Below are 13,578 nucleotides of genomic sequence, written 5' to 3'. Positions count from 1 at the left end.
GGGACAACTTAGGGTACTGCTGCTTAAAGTGTGGTCCATGGCCCAGTGACACTGGCATCAGGTGGGAACTTGCGAGCATTTCAGGCTCTGCTCTAGGCCTGCTGAATCAGAATCTGCCTTTTAATAAGGTCCTGAAAAAGAAAAGAATCACTTGCCAGAGTGATTCTTGTTTACATTAACAGTTTGAGAAATGATGATTTGGGGTATGAAAGTAGGAATAATATGGATAGTTTATAAAACCTGGGAGATATTTATGAGCACCTGTAAATCAAGGTTTCTGGAGTACTGTGATTTACAGTAATTTCCTTTGCTTTTAAAGGGAACACGGCATATAAGAATAAAACAACATTTATTAAACACTCTGTCTCAGGTACTATACTTGGCAATTTACATTTATTATTTTATTTAATTCTTATAACAACTTTATAAGGTAGCCAATCATTATTACCCTCATTTTATAGAGGAGGAACTGTTTATGGAGATCAATGAACACGCTCAAAGTCACTTTGCTGGTAAGCAGTGAGTCAGGGATTCAAGCCCAGGCAGCGTGACGCTAGGGCTTACACTTTGTATTGTATTCTATACTGCCTCTTCAGTCCATTTGGAGAAAACATCGGGAGAGTTCAATGGAATATTGTGCTTCAACAGAGTTAGCTAGAGCTACAGACTTCAATCACAACCGCCCTATACACTGGTGTATCTCCCAGCAGTTATCAAGTCTGCAGAAGCTAATTTATTACTCATTAAAATACAATATTTGTGAATTAATTAAGAAGTAAATCATGCACAGTGATCAAGCAGTGTTGATCATAATGAGACAAATAGATATCATTTGCTCCTGTTATGATACACTGACACATATACATCACCTGAAATTTATTCTTGCCAAAAAAAAAAAAAAAGCATTTAATTTGCATCAAATCAGAAAACACTGGTAAACTCAAATCGAAGAGCAGTCTCCAAAACAATTTTCCTGTACTCATCATCGACGTCAGTTTTGTGAAAGGAAAAATAAAAAGGCAAGAAAACTGTTGCAGATTAAAGGAGATTAAATAGACATGCCAACCCGATTCACTTTGTAACTTTTTATTGAATCCTAAATGATGTGTCCGATGATAGAAACAACTATATAAATGATTATAAGGACAATTGGGGATATGTGAAATATGGACTGTCTATATATACAATTATAGAATTGTGTTGCTGTTTGAATGTGACCATCTTATTTTGATTGTGTAGAAGAATGTTTTTGTTCTCAGGAGATGCACACTGAAGGGTGTATTTATAGGTGCGTCTTCCTCTTAAATGTTTCGGAAAACAGGTAGGAACCAGATAAATTAGGACTAGGCACAGTTGGCTCATGCCTGTAATCCCAGAACTTTGGGAAGCGGGGGCAGGATGATCACTTGAGGGCAGGAGTTTAAGACCAGCCTGGGTAACATAATGAGACACCCATAGCTACAGAAAATAATTAGCCAGCTGTAGTGGTTTCTGCCTGTCGTCTTAGCTACTCAGGTGGCTGAGGTAGGAGGATTGCTTCAGCCTAGGAGTTTGAAGCTGCAGTTTTCGGACGGAAAAAGAAAAGTGAGGTACAGAAAACAGAAGTGTAAGCCGGGCACAGTGGCTCACGTCTGTTATCCCAGCACTTTGGGAGGCCAAGGCGGGCGAATCACCTGAGGTCTGGAGTTCAAGACCAGCCTGGCCAACATGGTGAAACCCCATCTCTACTAAAAATACAAAATTAGCCAGGCATGGTGGTGCATGCCTGTAATTCCAGCTACTTGGAAGACTGAGGCAGGAGAATCACTTGAACCTGGGAGATGGAGGTTGTGGTGAGCCGAGATCGCGCCATTGCACTCCAGCCTTGGCAACAAGAGCAAAACTCCATCTCAAAAAAGAAAGAAAGAAAGAAAAAGAAGCAGAAGTGAGGTACAGAAACTGCCAGATTGGTTACAGCCCCGTGTTTGCTGTATTTGAATACAGTTCAAAGAGTTGGCTGCATTCGATTGGCCAGAACTCGGTGGCTGGCACAAGTGTAGCCTACGAACTTGTAGCCTACAACCCCTACACTTGTTATAGATCATGACGTAAAGAAAAACCTTTAGACATAACTTAAAATGTGTAAGGAGGCAGCTTTAGGCTAAACTTGATTTAACAGTGGCCCTCTGCAAAAAGGAGACTGGAGCAGGGATGTGGCACAAAAACAGAGCTGAAAGATTACAAGTCCCCAAAGAGTGAGAAACAGCTTAGGAGCTGCCTCATCGAAAGGATCCTAAACTCCTACATGCATTTCCCGCTAAACCTGAATTCCTCCCCACCCCACCCCTCTGAGGAATCCTCTCTTCCTCTTTTCTTTGAACTAGTTAGGTATGAACTACTCAGGAGAGTTTTAATTCCTTGAGTGTGCTCCTCATTTGCCTGCTGCATGTGAACTACCCCCCACCACTTTGCCTAGACAATCCACCCTCTCTTCCGGGATGCTGGACCTTGTACAGGGAGCCCTGCTCTTATGGAATGGTTGTTCTGAATCCACCCTCAGGTTCACACTTGTCTTTACAGTTCCCAGCGCATTAGATGAGACCCCTTGTGGAAGTAAACCTTAATTCACACACTCTTTTAGCCTCTGGACATGGAGTCACCAGTGTCTCCCTTGGGAGACAACATCCCCAAGTCCCAAACTATTCATCCTAGCCTCCCGCTCCTTTCAACCAATCAGTGTCTGTGTGCCAGCCCTGTACCTGGGCTCACCTGAATGACAACACAATTTATTTTACTGTTTCTTTTGTTGATAGATAGATTGGTGGTATGTTTGTCCTGTTTTTAGTATACTGATTGCCTTAGGGATTCTAGAAGCCCATGGACAGGGGCTGTACTATTTATGTTTTTATTATAAAAGTAATACATGTTGGTAATAGAGTTCTTGGGGAAAGTAGAAAAGAAAAAAGAAGAAGAAAGAAAAACCATTCATCATTCTGAGATCCAGAGATAAGTCCTATTAATATTCGGGCTTATTTCCTTTCAGACTTGTTTTAACACAATTCAGTTTATGTACCATATGTAATTTTCAATCCCCACTATGCAGTAAATGACAAGCATTTCCCTGTATTTTATAAGTTTGTTTAAATATCACTTTAATAGCTGCATAAAATTCCATGTAACATAAAATACGTAACATATGAATATATATAATAATCTAGTTAAACAAGCCCTTTTATTGTACATGTTGGCTGTTTTCATTGTTTGCTAACAATATAAACAACATCTGCGTGTTTTAGATTTTTGATGCAAATTGACAATCTGATTTCACACACGATTTTGCAATTTACTCTCCTCTTTCTCCTCTGATGCAAAAGTTCTTTCCTCACACAGCATGTTTCCTAGTATTGCTGTCATTGTTATTTCAATGTTTACAAATTTAATTATGAACAAAAAAGGCAGATCATATGTGTTTGCATTTTATTTTTGAAGGCCAGTAAGCTTGAGGGGTGTTCAAATGTGTGATTTGACTTGATAAAGACAATTAAAGGAGTAATACATTTTGTTTCATTGCATGATGGTCACACTTGCATTTCCATGAGATTGCATCTTCTGCTGTACAGTGTCTTGAAATTTCAAAAAAATAAGAAATAAATAAACAAACAAAAACCTCACCATGTGAGTAAGGCAAAGATTAGTGTCATGCACACAGTGTTAGTATTACAGAGTTTTGCCAATTCTCCCCAAACTGAGAGCCAAGTTTGAGTGATTTCATATTTAAATGGGAGAAAAAATAAATAAATACAATACAAATGAAGATTGTACCTGAAGAAAAAAAATAATTAGAATGTCTTTTTTTAAATGACTCTTCATTTTGTTGTTAGTATCTGGTTTTAATTAGAAATTGTTATAATATGGAAGACTTGAATTTAAAGGTAAAGCTCTTGGGTAACGTGGTTTAAGAGAAGGAAACTTCCATTTCTTAGAGCGCTAGGTAGAATTCTAATGATAAAAGAGGCTCTCACATACAAAGGCTGGAGTCTCTCTTAGTTTTGAAAATGTTCAGACACAGAAATGCAATAGCACCATCTATTCATAGAGTTCACATTCATTCATTAAGTCCAATGTCTGACCAGCTCCTTTTCTGCTGTAGTTGTCTCCTTTTCCTCCAAGGTCTAGATCAGAATCACTTTCCCTGAGCTTCCAAGAGAGAAAATAGAGAATATAAGAAGCCTGATAAGTTAGTGAGGCTCAAATTAGAGAATTGAATTAGAGACTTGGACGTTACACCTTTTGAAAATGCCATATTATTCCATTTGTGAACTGATCCTAACTAACCTCACCTTATATGGGAAGACTCTGTTCAAAACTTAACTCATTCTTATTCTTTTGCTCATCATCTCCAAACTTGTCACAGGATGTTCACACTTTATTTTATGACTGTTAATAACAGAAGTCATTTTATGTGTCTTCAATTTTACGCCATATAGGAGCAATGGTATAACACAAGTGGCTTATACCAGCTCAGGAGAACTAGTTATTAAATGGTTGGGAATTTTGTGAGCCGGCTGTTAAATACAGCCATTTTAAATTAAATAAACAAATTTAAATAATTACATTAAACAAGAAAGGTAATAAATATTCCAAACTCATCACTTCCTAATTATTCACTATATTTTATTACTGTCTGTGCTCTTGAGGTTATTTGCATCTATTGCACGACAGGAATTCTCTATAATTCATTGTGCGCTATTATACGTCTCCCTCCAATTCGCATCCAATGATGTCACATTCGTAACTTGAAATTGGCCACAGCGAGAGTATTTACTCTGCTGAAATTAGAAAAAGCAAAAAATCAGGGCTTCCCCTTCAAAGAGACAGCCACTGTTAAACATTTGCCAGCACACAACAGCATAGGAAGGTGTATTCATTGGTGGAACAAGGTGAGCTTCACAGCAAAAGCTTGGGTTTCAAAGTCAGAGAAATCTGACTGCATACTCCGGCTCTGTCAGTTACCAACCCTGACTTTGGGCAAGTTATGTATCTCCTCTAAACTTCAATTTCCTAAACTATAAACTGGGAAGAATATTTGCCTCCCAAGATTACTTTGTTTTACTTTCAGACATTGACAATCTAATATATGGCAGGTGTTTTTCAAAGTGTTGGTTAATATCATGTCAAAAAGTTTCAATAAATTCTATTATGATTTTTATTACTATAATTATTGTGAATTTATGTATGAAATATAACAGTGAAAGTTTATCGTATCAGATGGGGCAGGGGAAATATTTTCTCTTTTTATAACAGAAATAACTGTGATTGAGCTGTGAACAATCCAATGATGAATAAAGAAAGAGGAAGGAAAGAGGGAGGGAGGAGATGGGTTTAGAGAAGGAGACAGGACCACACCATGGAAAATCCATATATCCCACTAAAATACTGAAACCAGATTCTCAGGCCAATTAGTAGCCATTGAATGTTTTCAAGCAAGAGATTGTCATAACAGAGTTATATTTTAGATAGAATATCCTGGCATAGGCATGAAAATGAAATAGAGGCCAAAGCTAATGAGGGAAATTAGTTGGGAAGCAATCATATGGTCCAAGTGAGAGGTGACAGTGGTTTAAAATTAAGGTAGAACAGTGGAAAGGAAAGCCAGAGACAGTAAGAAAAGTAATAAGGAGATGCCTGCCTATAGGAAGCCCTTGCCATCATCCAGTCCTCCCTGCAGAGATAAAGAGCAGCTGGAGAAAATGCTTGAAATATTTAAATCTATCTTTTTCTCACTGTATTCTTTATTAAAATGATAATCATTGAGGAGCACTAAAAAGATAATAGTATTAACCATTTTTATGGAGCAAAAAATTAAGCAAAAATAAAATGACAAATTGGAATATGTTATTTAGATCTCTCAAAAGCAGAGAGTTGACAAATCTTTTCTGTAAACATCCAGATAGTATGTGTTTTAGCCTTGGAGAGCCATACAGTATCTGTCACATCAACTCAATTTTGGGGTTATAGTGTGAAAGCAGAGATTGACAATAGTTAAATGAATGAGAATGACTATGTTGCAATGAAATGTGATTCATGGATTTCATATAATTTTCAGGTATCAGAAATTTTTTTTTTTTTTATTGGTTAAAAAGAAAAAAACCATTCTTAGCTAACAGGTTCCACAGAAACAGGCAGTGGACTGGATTTAGCCCGTGGATTTGCTGATCCCTGGCTCAAAGCATGAGGGTCTTCTGTGTTGTCACTGAAGAGTCCCACTCTGTGCAAAAGGTCGCAGAGAACCATTAAAAGGAGTCTGCACTTGAAAGATACATAAGACACCAGAAACACTGAAGGGAGTAAAGATATTTGGAGAAACATCTTAGATGGGACAAGTGAACTGCCTCATTCTTGAGGTGAAAAATTAAATCTGAGAAGCAAAGTAAAACGAGCCTAGGCATTTTCTTTATCCAGAATTGCCTTTGGAGCATTCCGGGATTGACAGCTATGTTATGGTTACCTCTATCTATACCACTAAGGAATTTGATTTTGAGATAAATATAATTTGAAAAAATAATTTCAGTTGGGAATTAAAATTCAAAGAGACAGAGAAAATACATGCAGAATGTCCAGGCAGCTTCAATGAATTCAATCTTCAAGCCCATGGATTACAGGCCAGGATGCTGGGAAACCACTGGGTGCATTTCAAAATCCTAGTGTTGGTCTTTGAGAAAAAAATGCTCTAATATAAGGGCTAGATCTGAGATGAGCAAATTTCACTCTGATTTTCCAAAAAAAGTAAAGTATGCATCTTAGAAATGACATGTTGGAAAATCTAATCATGGTCCGGAAGGAAATTCACATGCTGATGATTAAGTAGGAGGATTATGTGTCCAAAGGATAGAATTCAGTTCAGGACAGAAACCCAAGAGTAAAGCCACAGTAAGCTCATTTCCTTTACTGATATTGTTAGTAGACGGGTGGTTCAGAAAAGTGCCACAAATATATTATGATAGGATTTAGCAAGGCAGATGCAAGATCTCTTCTGACAGCCTCAGTGGTAAAATGAGCATTTGACAAAAACGCCCATGTCATTCTCAATAGGAATGAGGGAAGTGATTTTCTTAGTCGCTCATGTGAAGCTGTATCCTCCTAGAGAAGAGAGGGAGTGAGGAAAGGAGAGGGGAGAGATTAGGAGGAGAAGAAAGGAACAAAGAGAGAGAGACGCGGAGAAGGGGAGCAGAAGAAGGAGAAAAATATTTCTGAAAACACAGGAGAACAAAAGAAAAAAAAATCTAAAAAGAAAACACGGGGAATTTTGCCTGCAAAGATGTCTTTTCCATCAGTAAAGCCGATGGTAATAATGGGAGCTCCTAAAAGGCCCAAAACAGTGAGTCTGTTTCTCCCACAAGAGATGGGGCCCTGAAGACATTTTTCTCCTGTGAATCCTGGGTGAGGAAGGAATTTTGGACAGGAGAGGACTTTGGTGTCCCTTAGTCACATCACCCAAGAAGTCTATCTACTTTAGTTCCCAGTATAAAGCCTCCAATTGTCTATGATTAGAGCTTGATGGTTCTGGCGCACTGGCGAGTGTCTGGTAAGGTAAGGAGGCCCCCGGTAGCTTGCAGTGATACTGCGAAAACCTGCTTGGTGACCACTCTGCCCTCCATCTCCAGCTCTTGGGCTATGCTAAGGGTGAATATATTCTATATCTGAATCAAAACCTTGACTTACTGCCCTAAAGTTGTTTTTAGGTTTTGCCATTAAAATTTGGAGGACTTTCCAGTTCTTCTGATTGATCTAATTCATTATCATTCAAATCCACTACCCTCATGTTACCACCAGTTTTCTCAAATGCCATTCATTCATTCATAATTTACTCAACATGCATTGAACATCTCTATCAGATACCAACACTGTGACAGGCATTGAGAACACAAAGGTGAACAAGACAAAATGTTTACATTGAAGGATCCTGCACTGCAATGACAAAAAGAGGTCCATTATAAGAGATGGATTCATCAAAACTGAGGCAGGCAAAAGATATGAGAGGACAGTTGAGAGTAAGCAGAAAATGAGGACCTTAACCTTATGGAGCAAGGTGGGGGAGTTGGCAAAAGTCATGCAGATGAGAAATGCTGGCTTCATATATTCGCTCATTCATTCTTGCAGCAGATATTTATTGAGCACCTACTGCTATGGTCTAAATGTGTGTGTTCACCCAAAATTCATATGTTGAATGAACCCTAACAATCAATGTGATCATATTGGAAGGTAAGGCCTTTGGGAAGTAAGCAAGACATCAGGGTGAAGTCTTCATGAACGGGAATCCCTTTAAAAGAGGAGAGAGCTCTCTCATGCCTTCCACATTATGAGAGCACAGTGAGAAGGCACCATCTTTGAACCAGAAAGTGGGCCCTCACAAGATAGCAAATCTACCAGCACCCTGATCTTGGACTTCCCAGCTTCCAGAACTGTGAGCAATATATTTCTGTTGTTTTTAAGCCCCCTAGTATAAGGTATCTTGTCATAGCAGCCCAAATGAACCAAGATACCCACCAAGTGCCAAGTACAGTCTGGGATTTCTGGGCATATAGTCAGAAACAGTCTAGAGCTTGAATGAGTTCACTAAGTGAAGAAGAGAGACAGGGTTCAAAGGCATTGGTAGTGGTTGGTATAAAGGCATGGAGGCAGACATCCAAATGGATCTTCATAGTATTTCCGGTTTTTTTCTACCTTCTCATTTCTTTTCAAAACTTGTCAGTCCCTCTTCCTGTGTGGTGTTCCTCTACTGCTTAGGAAACACGACAAACTTTTATTTGGTAACTTGCTAATGTAGACTCTTTCCCAGATAATTATGTGCATAAGGCTTTCAAGAATTTCATGAATGAAATCAAGGCATTTAAGGCAGCCCAGGAGGAGGCATAAATTTGTGTTATGAGATCAATTGTGTGCTGACCACCAGTGCCCACTTCAGGCCTTCTTTGATTTAGGGGTAAGGTCACCTCTCCAGAGACCTGTGGGGACACTTCATAAAGAAAAGACACCTAAAAGCTCCAAGGATGTGTGGAGGCCACTTGCCTCTCCAGAAGCTAGCAGAACTGCTGGACCAGCTCAAGTGATCGTAGGCAAATCTGGTCCACTTTTTCAGATACTCAGAAGATATGGACTTGCTCACACTCAGAGGTGGTGACTACTGTTAGAAGTTTTCAGAACAGAAGAGGTAGCGATAGGATGGGAAGAAACAGTGCTAACAGCACAACAGATTGGCCAAGACTTTAAATTTTGCTCCAGCTTCATTTAAATGATGTAGACACCAAAGAGTGACTACATTGGATTCTAATACATGTCTTTCACCCTTCCTGTCTAGAGCAAAGTTGTTTCCTCTTTCTTCAACCCCTTCTGACAGTTTGTAGCTGGCATTGAGCGTTTTGAATGTGGTGTTTTGATTTGGATGATGACAAGATATTTCTTGAAACTGATTTACTTTGTGCCAAATATGAAATTGAATTTGTGATGGTTGGAGCAGATGGAAAACCCATTTAAAAAAATGCTGGAACAGCCTCATCCTAGGCCCAGGGGCTGTGAAATTGGGCTGCTTCTTTCAAATGGGAGTGGAATGGTGTCCTAGGGCTCTAACTCAAGGCAAAATAAAAGAATTAGCAAGGTCATTGAGGGGTGTTCAACCCCCTTTAAGTTGGTGTCTGATTCTAAATTTCTTAGGGAAGTGTCTGTGTAGACAAGCTCAAGCAACATTATTTCCCTCAGATGGACTCCCCTCCCGCCTTCCTCCCAGGCCTCAATGTGTTCCGTGATTGCATTTCTCCCACACAGTCCTCCTCTCCTTCTCTCCTCTCTACTCCCACCCTCCATTTCTCTCTCTTCTGCTCCCTGCTTCTTCCTTGTCCTTCTCTTCCCTCCCACTCTCATCCTTGCCTACATTTCTCTCTCTTCCCCACTTTCATTCTGCACCCCCGACCACTTTGATGTATTCTAATGGTTGGAACTCCCTTCAGGTTGATTGTTCTGCTATTAACGAGGAACAAATGAATGACGATGATCAGAAGTAAACAGAAAGCTCTCCTTCCACTCCGCCTGTAGGTGCTGGGCTCTAACTTTAGACAGTTTGTCAGCCGGGAAGAGGAGGAGTGAGAACAGAACTTGCAGGCTCTCTGGAGATTCTGGGTCTTAGTCGCTCAAGAGAGCCTCCTCTGGCTTGTCAGATTTAACAGCAGCCTGCTGGCCTCTGCTTCTCTCCATCCAGATCCCTCTTGCTTTGGGTCAAGGGCCTAGGGACACTAGCAATGAAAGGTGAGAGTTACCATGATGCCAGGACGCATCTTTTCTTACAGCTTGGTACAGCTTCATAGCTTCTTTCTGTCCTCCTGGTGCAATCTTTTCTCTGCATCACCTCAGCCTGCTAAGGAGACTCCCTGCTTAATATGGGAACGTTCCATGGTCTTCTGTTCTTTTGGACAAAGGCCATGTTCTTTGCCTTGGTTTATTGGGCCCTCCACCCTCTGTCATTTTTCTGCTCTGAGGCCATTCACCTCATCTTCCCAGCTCACTACTCTCTTATAATCTAGTTTTGATGATGTTCTTATAAATCTATTCCTGGCCTTGGCATGCAGTTCTCTTTGGTGGGAGCATCCTCTCTACCCCTTTTATGATTACACAAGCTTATTTGTCCTTTCACTTTAACCTTCAAGGTTAGCTCCTCCAGGAAGCTTTCCTTGATTACCCCTACTCACATACACCTACATCCTGCCCTCCACATGCATATATTCTTCCCTGCTCACACATAAGTACATATTTCATCCATACCACCCACACCATACACACACACACACACACACAGACTTATAGCCTCTACACATATGCCCAACCACACATATTAGATACAACTACATGTAATTGCCAACGTTTGACTTTTTTGAACTACAGAAGAGTAATTTTATGACATATTATTAATTTACGTATTCTCCCACTTCTACATAATGCACACCCACTTCCAAATGTACATTCTATTTAGCTCAACACGCCTCCTCTACTTAGTGTTAGGTGTAGAAATTGCACACTATTCACCTCTCCCTTTCAGTCAGCATTTCTGGTGACACTGCACATTTCTAGCATTAAGCCAAACATTAACTTTTCTCAGCCTATACTTTGGAAAGATGCGCCTTGCTCTTCTGAGCCCCCAGAAGCTTAGAAAGCTTAATGAAAGGATTCCTGCCATAAAGTTTCCGTGGTATTTCAATAATCCCATCTCACTGTACAGTCTAATAAGGCTCTAAGTCAATTTTTAGAGTATACGGCATGATAGCAGAGTGTTTATAACCAGTGCAGAAGATACAGTATGGTATAGGATAGAACGAATACAATGCAGTTCTGTAAATATTGAGAATTTACTATGTACCAGTGCTGTCCAATGAACTGGGTCCCCCTAAAATGTATATGTTGAAGCCCTAACCCTGCAGTGTGACTGTATTTGAAGACAGGGAGGTAGTAAAGGTTAAGTGAGGTCATAAGGGTGGAGCCTCAATTTCCTAGGGCTGGTGTCCTTATAAGAAGAGGAGGAGGCCAGGTATGGTGGCTCATGCCTGTAATCCTAGCACTTCGGTAGGCTGAGGCAAGAGGATCGCTTGAAGTCAAGAGTTCAAGACCAGCCTGGCCAACATGGTGGAACCCCATCTCTACTAACAATACAAAAATTAGGCTGGACACAGTGGTTCATGCCTGTAATCCCAGCACTTTGTGAGGCCAAGGCAGGCAGATCACTTGAGGTCAGGAGTTGGAGACCAGCCTGGTCAACATGTGATACCCCGTCTCTACTAAAATACAAAAATTAGCCAGGCATGGTGGCGGGGGCCTGTAATCCCATCCCAGCTACTCAGGAGGCTGAGGTGAGAGAATTCCTTGAACCCAGAAGTCGAAAGTTGTAGTGAGCTGAGATCACACCACTGCATTCCAGCCTGGGTGACAGAGTGAGGCTCCATCTGAAAAAAAAAAAGAGAGAGAGAAGGAGACACCAGATCTCTCTCTCTCTCTCTTTCTCTCTCTTTCTCTCTACCCACAGTGAAAAGAGGCCATGTGAGGATACAGAGAGAAGGCAGCCATCCACAAGCCAGAAAGAGAAGAGACACCTCACCAGAAACCAACCCTGATGGCACCTTGGTCATGGACTTTTAGCCTCTAGAACTGTGTGAGAATAAATGTCTGTGGCTTAAGGCACCCAATCTGTGGCATTTTGCTAGGGCAGCCTGAATAGATGAATGCAGCAAGGCACACTATTCTAAGCTTGAGCAACAGGGCACTGAGCAAACAGATGAGGTCTCCATGCTCACAGAGCTTACGTGCTGGTAGCGAGAGAGACTCGTCTCCTGGGTCTTACCACCCAAAGGTAGTAGTGGCTTCTTGTTTTTTCTGGGTGTCAAACTTCTGGGTTCCTTCCCTCTCATTTGATTTATCACACTCTTTCATTCCTATGTAACGTGTTCAATGTAGTAAATTTCCTTCTTCGAAAATACTTGAAGTGCTTTCTATTGCCTGGCTGGACCTAAGTAATAAAGTCTATTTTCCACTGTGATTTCTGAGGATCACAGTGTGATTCTGGTACCACACAAAACATGCAAATAATGCTTCATTTGTTTTTCCTTTTTTTTTTTTTTTTTTGAGACAGGGTCTCACTCTGTAGTCCAGGCTGGAGTGAAGTGTTATAATCATGGCTCACTGTAGCCCCAAACTCCTGGGCTCAAGTCATTCTTCCATCTTAGCCTTCTGAGTAGCTAATTTTTGTAGAGATGGGATTTCAGCATGTTACCCAGGCTGGTCTCAAACTCCTGACCTCAAGAAATCCACATGCCTCAGCTTCTCAAAGTGCTGGGATTACAGGCATCAGTCATTTATTCTTTTATTATTTATTTATTTATTTGAGACAGAGTTTTGCTCTTATTGCCTAGGCTATAGTATAATGGCATTATCTCAGCTCACTGCAACCTCTGCCTCCCGGGTTCAAGCGATTCTCCTGCCTCAGCCTCCCAAGTAGCTGGGATTACAGACATGTACCACCATGTCTGGCTAATTTTGTACTTTTAGTAGAGACGGGGTTTTGCCATGTTGGTCAGGCTGGTCTCGAACTCCTGACCTCAGGTGATCCACCGGCCTCTGCCTCCCAAAGTGCTGGGATTATAAGCTTGAGCCACTGCACCTGGCCTTGGCTTTATTTCTCTAGAGAGCCATGACTAATACAACCTGGTAGGTACCAGTATATGTTCCTTTATCCATCTAGCTTGCATCAGGACAAAAGAAAAAACTGCAGGCATTATTAGTCAGATAGTATGGCTACACTGCAGTAACAAATAAGTCCCAAAGTCTCAGTGGCTTAACACTATAAAGACTTATTTCTCCCTCATGTCACCTTCCATAAAAGGAGACAAAAATTCAAATGACTGCAGGGTCCATACAGGTGAAGTAAATGATTGTGACTTCAGTGATCTTGAGACCGAATGCTTTATTCTAAATTAGGAAGAATTGTTGTTACCCTGTAGGAAAAGGAATGCCTGTGTTCAAATTTCCCCACCTTTTAATAGTCAAGAAAAATTGAGAGTTTTA

This window comes from Rhinopithecus roxellana, chromosome 9 (genome assembly GCF_007565055.1).
Source record: "Rhinopithecus roxellana isolate Shanxi Qingling chromosome 9, ASM756505v1, whole genome shotgun sequence".
Lineage (NCBI taxonomy): Eukaryota > Metazoa > Chordata > Mammalia > Primates > Cercopithecidae > Rhinopithecus > Rhinopithecus roxellana.
The sequence above is the reverse complement of the archived record's forward strand: the minus strand, read 5'-3'. Positions refer to the sequence as shown.